Source organism: Oncorhynchus kisutch, linkage group LG11 (genome assembly GCF_002021735.2).
Source record: "Oncorhynchus kisutch isolate 150728-3 linkage group LG11, Okis_V2, whole genome shotgun sequence".
Taxonomy (NCBI): domain Eukaryota; kingdom Metazoa; phylum Chordata; class Actinopteri; order Salmoniformes; family Salmonidae; genus Oncorhynchus; species Oncorhynchus kisutch.
In genome coordinates, this window is record NC_034184.2 from 20,870,930 (window position 1) to 20,881,253 (window position 10,324).

Sequence of the window (10,324 nt, forward strand, 5' to 3'; positions counted from 1 at the left end):
AATTCAAACAGCACTTTTGTGCGTTTTGCCAGCAGCTCGTCGTTGTGCGTCAAGCATTGCGCTGTTTATGACTTCAAACCTATCAACTCCCAAGATGAGGCTGGTGTGACTGAAGTGAAATGGCTGGCTAGTTAGCACGCGCTAATAGCGTTTCAAACTTCACTAGCTCTGAGCCTTGGGGTGGTTGTTTCCCTTGCTCTGCATGGGTAACACTGCTTCGATGTGGTGGATGTTGTCGTTGTGTTGCTGGTTCGAGCCCAGGGAGGAGCGAGGAGAGGGACGGAAGCTATACTGTTACGCTGGCAATACTAAAGTGCCTATAAGAACATCCAACAGTCAAAGGTTAATGAAATACAAATGATAGAGAGGGAAATAGTCCTATAATAACTACAACCTACAACTTCTTACCTGGGAATATTGAAGACTCATGTTAAAAGGAACCACCAGCTTTCATATGTTCTCATGTTCTGAGCAAGGAACTGAAACGTTAGCTTTCTTACATAGCACATATTGCACTTTTACGTTCTTCTCCAACACTTTGTTTTTGCATTATTTAAACCAAATTGCACATCTTTCATTATCTACTTGAGGCTAAGATTTTATTGATGTATTATATTAAGTTAAAATAAGTGTTAATTCAGTATTGTTGTAATTGTCATTATTACAAATACAATTATTATTATTTTTTAATTTTTTAAATCGTCCGATTAAATCGGTATCAGCCTTTTTGGTCCTCCAATAATCGGTATCGGCATTGAAAAATCATAATCGGTTGACCTCTACTTCAGACATGGCCATAAAGAGAGAGAGGGCAGGGCACTGGAGATCTGAGGTACGAAGAGGTGTGTGTGTGTGTCTCTGTCTCTGAAAAAAAAAAGAAATAATATGTAGCCATAACACTGCTAAACAAACAAATGGCCCCTGGACGTCACGGACCAGTTGATGGAATATAACTTCACAAAAAGTTTCATCACCCTGGTTTTCAAGTGGTTTTGAATTAAATAAATATATTGACCTTTAATCTCGTAAGAGACGAAGAGCATCTGTGAAAACTGTATGAGTTTCAATTCAGAAATCTATTTAACACTAATAATGAATGCTATCCTAAGAATTTATAAACAAATTACTTTATGAATTGACTGAATTTAAACAGACCTGACGTGTGTGAAAACAAAGGTACAATGAGGGAGGTCAAAACAACAACCAGACAACTCCTCTCCTCTTCCTGTCCTTCCTGTGAGCTGGTCAGCTAAATTGACTCCATTTCTGAAAGGGAAGAGAACACATACAAGCTTAACATAATGACACCATAAAAGCTGAGATTTACGTTAACTAAATACTGCTTTTATAGTGTAGTTAGTGGCATAAATATAGGAACAGTGTGGTAAAGTTGGTAATACTTGCTGTTTACTCATGGAATTTGTATTTCAGATCAAAAGATGAATATGACAGGCAGATATTTCAACAGCAAACTGTTTTAGGATATTTTCTAACTCAGAAACAACAGCTATACATTTGCCTCATATTAATACTTTGATCGTGTCACGTTTGTCGTAGTGAGAAGACCAAGGTGCAGCGTGAATTGAACACATGTTAAATTTTAATGAAGCCGGACACTAAACTACAAAAACAACAAAATGAACGTGAAGCTATACTACAAACGTGCAGACACAGGCAACTAGACAGACAATAACCCACGAAATACCCCAAAAAGATGGCTGCCTAAATATGGTTCCCAATCAGAGACAACGATAAACAGCTGCCTCTAATTGAGAACCTGGTTTCAGAGCTGGTCATGGGTGCACCTCAGCCACGCTCAAGGTCCTAAACGATATCTTAACCGCCATCGATAAGAAACATTACTGTGCAGCCGTATTCATTGATCTGGCCAAGGCTTTCGACTCTGTCAATCACCACATCCTCATCGGCAGACTCGACAGCCTTGGTTTCTCAAATGATTGCCTCGCCTGGTTCACCAACTACTTCTCTGATAGAGTTCAGTGTGTCAAATCGGAGGGTCCGCTGTCCGGACCTCTGGCAGTCTCTATGGGGGTGCCACAGGGTTCAATTCTTGGACCGACTCTCTTCTCTGTATACATCAATGAGGTCGCTCTTGCTGCTGGTGAGTCTCTGATCCACCTCTACGCAGACGACACCATTCTGTATACTTCCGGCCCTTCTTTGGACACTGTTAACAACCCTGCAGGCAAGCTTCAATGCCATACAACTCTCCTTCCGTGGCCTCTAATTGCTCTTAAATACAAGTAAAACTAAATGCATGCTCTTCAACCGATCACTACCTGCACCTGCCCGCCTGTCCAACATCACTACTCTGGACGGCTCGGACTTAGAATACGTGGACAACTACAAATACTTAGGTGTCTGGTTAGACTGTAAACTCTCCTTCCAGACCCATATCAAACATCTCCAATCCAAAGTTAAATCTAGAATTGGCTTCCTATTTCGCAACAAAGCATCCTTCACTCATGCTGCCAAACATACCCTTGTAAAACTGACCATCCTATCAATCCTCGACTTTGGCGATGTCATTTACAAAATAGCCTCCAATACCCTACTCAACAAATTGGATGCAGTCTATCACAGTGCAATCCGTTTTGTCACCAAAGCCCCATATACTACCCACCATTGCGACCTGTACGCTCTCGTTGGCTGGCCCTCGCTTCATACTCGTCGCCAATCCCACTGGCTCCATGTCATCTACAAGACCCTGCTAGGTAAAGTCCCCCCTTATCTCAGCTCGCTGGTCACCATAGCATCTCCCACCTGTAGCACACGCTCCAGCAGGTATATCTCTCTAGTCACCCCCAAAACCAATTCTTTCTTTGGCCGCCTCTCCTTCCAGTTCTCTGCTGCCAATGACTGGAACGAACTACAAAAATCTCTGAAACTGGAAACACTTATCTCCCTCACTAGCTTTAAGCACCAACTGTCAGAGCAGCTCACAGATTACTGCACCTGTACATAGCCCACCTATAATTTAGCCCAAACAACTACCTCTTTCCCTACTGTATTTATTTTGCTCCTTTGCACCCCATTATTTTTATTTCTACTTTGCAAATCTACCATTCCAGTGCTTTACTTGCTATATTGTATTTACTTTGCCACCATGGCCTTTTTTTGCCTTTTGTCATGGAAGATTCAGAATATAGAAGATGTTTTATATTCATCTAATGTGTGTAAGTTAATTCTCATCAGAAATTGTATTTTTGTATAATACTGTGGCGAGGTTGCAGTTATCTGTTCTATGTCAAGACTAAGTTGCATGGGCCGCTGAGAGGGGAGAGGTCAACGTGTCATCATGTGTAAACATATCTTTTACTACCTACCTTTTTCTTGTGGGGAAAGGAAGGGTGGCAGTGTCTGGAATCATTCTATGCTCCCTCGAATGTTGTTTCTATCTTAACCTATAGCCTCATTCTTCTCTCCGTGAGTGTGTATTCAGAGTGGGTTGTATCTAAATGACAATTTGATATATGCCTGTTGATTTGGAGGATTGGTTTATGGTTCTGGAGTTTGAGAAAGGAGACAAAGCTGAACGATGAATTATGTCTATGCTGTCTGACTATGTGTGTTCTTTGCTATTAAAGGATCTCAGTTGCATTGTAAGGGGGCTCTCAGAAAATTCACTGGGAGACACTGAATTTATCTGAGAGTCACAGAAAATGCTATAGAGCTTATATAATTAAAGATGGACTTGTATAACTAACTCTGACTTGTGTGTGTGGTTTGCTCCCATGATTTGGTAAATAGAGGAAATTTCCACGACACTTTACCTCCCTTATCTCACCTCATTTGCTCACATCGTATATATAGACTTGTTTATACTGTATTATTGACTGTATGTTTGTTTTACTCCATGTGTAACTCTGTGTTGTTGTGTGTCAAACTGCTTTGCTTTATCTTGGCCAGGTCGCAATTGTAAATGAGAACTTGTTCTCAACTTGCCTACCTGGTTAAATAAAGGTGAAATAAAAAAAATGTAAAACCCAATCTAGGCAACCATAGACATACATAAACACCTAGATGGAAAACAACCCCATAAACCTACAAAACCCCTAGACAGTACAAAAATACATACGTCACCCATGTCACACCCTGACCCAACCAAAATATATAAAGAAAATAAAGAACACTCAGGTCAGGGCGTGACAGATCTGAAATACCAATAAACCTACATGACTATACTGTAAAAATGACCTACTTTACTTCACAGTTGTCATAAGTGTGCTCTACCTGTGATGTGGAGAAGAAAAAACGTACCATTGAACTCGGCTTCGAAAAGCAGCTGATATATTTTAACTTTGACTGCTGCTTTTCTTTGCTGAGGAAGCCTCTTCAGTGTTGGCACCAGGCTCATGGCAAAGAGGGTCTCTTCATCCTCCTTCCTGTGAGCATCAGGTTGGGCTGCATCTCTCTCGACGGCTTGGAGGAGAGCCTCTGCTGAAATGAGTTGAGTGGATCCGGGGGCTGGTACCTCCGATGACGCCTAGTGTGACGTTGTTCCTTTTAGTTTCTCTGTTTCTCTCCACGGCCACATCCTGTTCAACAAGGTCCTCAGTGGTCACTTCCGCGAGGTTCATAATAATCTCAGGTGGTCCTAGATCCAGAGGTGCTTCCTCCATTTCATCATCTTCCATGGCTGCACCAGTGGTGGTCATACTCGTGGATGATGTTGTAGAGGGTCTCACTCCACCGGTGGAGGTGATGGTCGCATTTGTAGGTGACGTTGAGGGTCTTGATGCACCAGTGGCGACAACACTTGTGGATGACGTAGTAGAGGGTCTGGCTGTAAAATTGCCACTCGTTGCCCTAGGCACAATAAATGGATCCAGAAAAGAAAGAATGTGGCAGAAGCACCAAGGCTGCTGACCCAGACCTCTTATCTTTCTCTCGGATACCTGTCCTCTCCACTTCCTCCTACAGTATTCTTCTACATAGACATAAACCAAACCATTACCTAGCATAACTATAGTTATTGGATAGCTATCATGGACATGGCACCTACTGTACACAGACACAGTTATCTGACCAAATTATCAGGGGTACAGTAGTATCTACCATTTATCTAGCGTACACACACTCTTTCAAACATGATTATTTGGTGAAGTTATCAGGGGTAGTAACTAGCATAATTTATTTGACTATTTCTTTCACACACACACACACCTCATTGGCTAGGTTAGCGACATCTAGCACAAGCTCACTACTAATCTGACAATCCTACTATCGTGGACACTTGTCTCCAAGCAGCATTTATTTGTGTTTATGTCCCTGTAGCTGTCAGCAGTTGTGTCAAAAAGACATGGTTTTGAGGATACTGCGAAAATGATTCTCTCCTCCATGTGACCAACCGCATGCTACCATTTGCAAAAGGTACCTGCATCAGTATAGTTGCCTAGCTGCGCAAAATGTTACGCAGCAGTGATGCAATGAAGCAGTCGGTGTGTTCGAATTAGCCCTTGGTGTCGCAGACGCTCGTTGGCGCGCGCGAGCAGTGTGGGTGCAATAAATGAATAACAAGGATTTCTACATTTATTTTGCGAACTCGCGCACGCGACGTGTCCGGTCTGGTCAGCATGTTAGATATACAGTTTTACAACTCCCGAGCCTGTTGGATGAATCTGCCATTGTGTTTGCAGGTTTGAGGAAAAATGCCTTTTATAAACATGTCATGCAATTCTATGTCGTTTTACATATTAGCTGAATCTGTTTAATACCACACATACTGTATTACCAAAATTACAGGCTAAGACTGGACAGAGAGATAAGATGAACACATAGGCCTATCATATTTCTCTAATGCCAAATCAGCGTGTTTTGTTTGCATTAAAACTGTCCCTGTTCGCAAATAATTAGATCTGAGAGGTCATTAGGAATCTGAGCATGGTACTTTCAAAAGTTAGGCTTACCTTTCCACCCCAGACAGAGTAGGTCTACCGACGCAGATAAGAGTAAGTTAACTGCTGGCTACTCTTCTTCCGTTGCTTAACACAACGAAAGAAGGTCACAAGTGTTTCCCCAAAAGCTGTCCAGGTTTAATAATATTCTATTGTACAGAAAGTGAATAGCTTAATCAATTGATAGTAACAAAATTAGATTACTTCCCAATTAAAGTCAAATTTTTGTCTCCTCGGCCTCTGAATGTCAAAGAAACTAAACAATATACACTGAGTGTACAAAACAGCTCTTTTCATGACAGACTGACCAGGTGAATCCAGGTGAAAGCTATGATCCCTCATTGATGTCACCTGTTCAATCCACTTCAATCAGTGTAGATGAAGAGGAGGAGACAGGTCAAAGAAGGATTTTTAATCCTTGAGACAATTGAGACATTGATTGTGTATGTGTGCCATTCAGAGGGTGAATAGCAGGACAAAATATTTAAGTACCTTTGAATGGGATATGGTAGTAGGTGCCAGGCACAACCGGTTAATGTGTCAGGAATGGTTTACCACCCAATGGACATCCAGCCAACTTGACACAACTGTGGGAAGCATTAGAGTCAACATGGGCCAGCATCCCTGTGGAACGCTTTCGACACCTTTTAGTCCATGTCCCGACGATCTGAGGCCATTCTGAGGGCAAAAAGGGGTGCAACTTAATATTAGGAAGGTATTCCTAATGTTTTGTACACTTAGTACAGAGGGTTCTACATGGAACCCAGAAGGGTTCTACCTCGAACCAAAAAGGTTTCTCCTCTGGGGACAGCTGAAAAACCCTTAAAGGTTCTAGATTGCACGAGTGTACTTATTTCAGACTTAAATTTGGCATCACCTGATTTTACATTACTTTGTGTTTTTTTATAAGGCCAGATTCAAAAGCTTCATTAAATAATTCTTACAGATGAATTTCAGGGTCCTAAAAAATAAAACAAATGTCATCACTATTTTAAAAAAAATTGTTAATAGGGCAGTACATTTTGTACAGAAAATGCATGTATTCAGTGGAATGCACTGTACTCTGGCATTAGAGGTCAGCCACATCTCTCCTTTGATAGAGAACTAACTGAGTCATTGGATTATCATATAATTTTCAATTATAATTTCAACACCAAGACCCATTGTCTTGTCCTGTGAGTCTGACAACAATTGTAAGCATTTTATTATTTTCCTTTTCTGAAATGTGTATGTGTGTGTGAGAGAGAGAGAGGGGTTAACTGTGGGGTTCTTTATAGTTTGGCTTATTGAACAGGTCATTCAGAATCTATGTTTGAAATTGTTGAGTGGTATGGCGGTTGTTTGGCATACACTAGATGCATGTGTTCCAGAGTAGAGAGACCCACAGTAGCTACTGTAATTAAAAACTGGTGGTGTCTGTTGTGGCAGGTGGGAAGGTGGAAATTACCTGAATGTCTTGTATTGTATTTATATTGTATTGGCTTTTGAATCGAGGTGACATAAGTGGATTATTTTTGTATATATTTCTTTACAACATTCTTTGTAGATTTAATCGCTCAAAGTTAATCTAAAAGTCCACATGATTGATGCATTTATCTGTTTAAATTATTTTTATGGGGAGTGGGGGGAGACCCCCACTGCTAGGATTCACCTTCTGGTTCTGGGCTAATTCACCAATGTCCTCAAATCCTAGCAACGCCCCTGGGAGATGGGTTTTGGAATGAGCTAGTCAGACCTAATCCCAATTGAAATGCTATGGCAGGATTTGAAACGAGCAGTTCATGCTTGAAAGCCCACAAATGTTGATGAGTTACAGGAGTTCTGCATGGAAGGGAGGGCCAAAATTCCTTCACAGCGACGAGAGAGACTGATCAACAACTACAGGAAGTGTTTGGTTGGAGTCATTGCAGCTACAGATGACAAAACCAGTTATTGAGTGTAAGGGTCAATTACTTTTTCACACAGCTGCATTGGGTGTTGCCTAACTTTGTTTATGAAATAAGTATCTAATTGTTGTGTTATTTGTTCACTCAGTTTCCCTCTATCTAATATTAGATTTTGGTTGAAGATCTGGTAACATTCAGTATCAAAAATATGCAATGCGTTTTAGGTTATTGTCCTGCTGAAAGGTGGATTTGTCTCCCAGTAGCTTGGTTTCCATTCATTTGGCAACAGATTTCCATGTGAATATTCAAATAAAGAGAATATGCACATTTTAGAACCAGTGGTGTGTTTCCATCAAACTTGTTGCAGATAAAACAATCTGTGTGTGATGACGTACGACACACAATTTACTTTTCACTTAAGTTTTTATGTACCAAATATTTTTTAAAGTTCAATGTGTTTCCATTGCATTTTCACCAAAAACTATTGCATTAAATAACAAATGTGCGTACTCTGGTCTTGGCACGTACACTCTAACCATCAGCCCGATGATAAACTGCAGGTAGGTTGTGCGGGTAGGCTCATCTACATGATGAAATTATTATGGATAAGAGCAAGAGTATTTGTATTTGTCAAACGGCAGTCAAGTATCGATCATCATGTCACCAGAATAAGACTCTCTATATTTATTAAGGAGCGTCAAGATCACCACCTACTTTCACCACCATGTGAAGTTCATCATCATTTATTTTATCTGTAGCCTAACAAAACGGCATGATTTCCAGAGTCGTAGTGGGAGTACCACACACCATGTCATTGCGTGACTCCAAGTTTACTTCGATATGTTGGTTGTTATATCAATATTTGTGCATAAAGGCATTTCCACCTCCATTTCTTGCATAATTCATTTTACCGACACAAAAAGGTCCCACCATGTCAAATGAACAAATGATCTGTCAGCCTTTATAAAACTGTACCGAACTTCCTGTTTGTATTACAGGTGTCTTGATTAAAAAAAAAAAAAACGGTTTGACTTTACTCGCAAAAAAAAACGTGGAAATGTGTTTAGTGTCTGTTGGAAAGCAGACTGAACCAGGTTTTCCTCTAGGACTTTGCCTGTGCTCTATTCCTTTTCTTTTTATCCTAAAACACGTCCTAGTCGTTGCCCATGACAAGCTCACCCATAACATGACGCAACTACCAACATGCTTGAAAATATGAAAAGTAGTACTGAATGATGTGTTGTGTTGGATTTGCCACAAAAATAATGATTTGTATTCCCGGACCAAAAGTTAATTTCTTTGCCAAAGTTTTTGCAGTATTACTTTAGTGCTTTGTTTTGGATGCATATTAGAGAAATTGTTTTTTTCTCTACAGCCTTCCTTCCTTTCATTCTGTAATTTACAGTAGTATTGTGGAGTAACTACAATGTTGTTGATCCATCCTCAGTTTTCTCCTGTCACAGCCATTTAACTCTGTAACTGGTTTAAAATCACCTTTGGCCTTATGGTGAAATCCCTGAGACGTTTCCTTCCTCTCCGTCAACTGAGTTAGAAAGGACGCCTGTATCTTTGTAGCGACTGGGTGTATTGATACACCATCCAATGTGTAATAATAATTTCACCATGCTCAAAGGGATATTAAATGTCTGCTTTTAATTATATATATATTTTTTACCCATCTACCAATAGACGCTCTTCTTTAAAAGGCATTGGAAAACCTCCCTTGTCTTTGTAGTTGAATCTGTGCTTTAAATTCACTGCTCGATTGAGGGACCTTACAGTTAATTAAATTCAGGCTGTAACATGACAAAATGTGAAAAAAGTCAAGGGGTGTGAATACTTTCTGAAGGCACTGTACACACAATTAACCATCACGAGTAGGCCTAAGGAACTATGAAAATACTTGAAAATAACCCCTATTTAATCTCTAGGAAAAAAATTGCCGGAAATTGATGGTTTGCTGTATGGATCAGATGAGATGGAGTTTATTACCACTAAATAAATTATTCTGAAAAGTTCTTATCCTATCAAGTTGTGTCACAGTTTGGGAACCACTGCAATATATGTTAGGAGTACAGTTAAGAATGTGGACATTGTGGCCTTTATAGCTATGGTGATTAATGGCACTGCCAAGATGGAGAGGAAGTCCAGGAAAATATATACAGTATCATTGTGGATGTGGCAGAACGGTTCCTGGGACTGAAAGACTTCTCAGCAGTGGAGTTCCATAGAGTATTTTCACAAGCTGTACCACCTTCGCAGGTCATAGAGTCTGTGAAGGGAGATATGAAGATTTGAGGTAAAGGAAGAAGTGGGAGCTTTGGTGGTTTTGGTTTTGTCAATGTATTTGTTTTATTGTTTTATTTTGGGTTGGTTGGTACATTTTCCCTATCACGTATTGTTTTAATTTTTTTCCTTGTTTTTTTTCAACCCCGTCCAGTTAGCGGCGGTAATAGACCATTTTGGTTTGTAGTCTGCCATAAAACTCACAGAAGAAGAAGAAAATATTATGGAGTGGGA

The 10,324-nt window shown here is 40.3% G+C and overlaps 1 long non-coding RNA gene across 1 annotated transcript; it reads right to left on the minus strand.

Annotated features, from left to right (window-relative positions):
- Positions 1-794: 794 nt before the first annotated feature.
- On the minus strand, positions 795-6,162 carry LOC116376134 (uncharacterized). The gene is made up of 3 exons (XR_004211518.1): positions 5,931-6,162; positions 4,282-4,830; positions 795-1,266 (listed from the first exon to the last, which is right to left on the minus strand). It is a non-coding gene; the product is annotated as an uncharacterized LOC116376134 (long non-coding RNA).
- Positions 6,163-10,324: the final 4,162 nt, after the last annotated feature.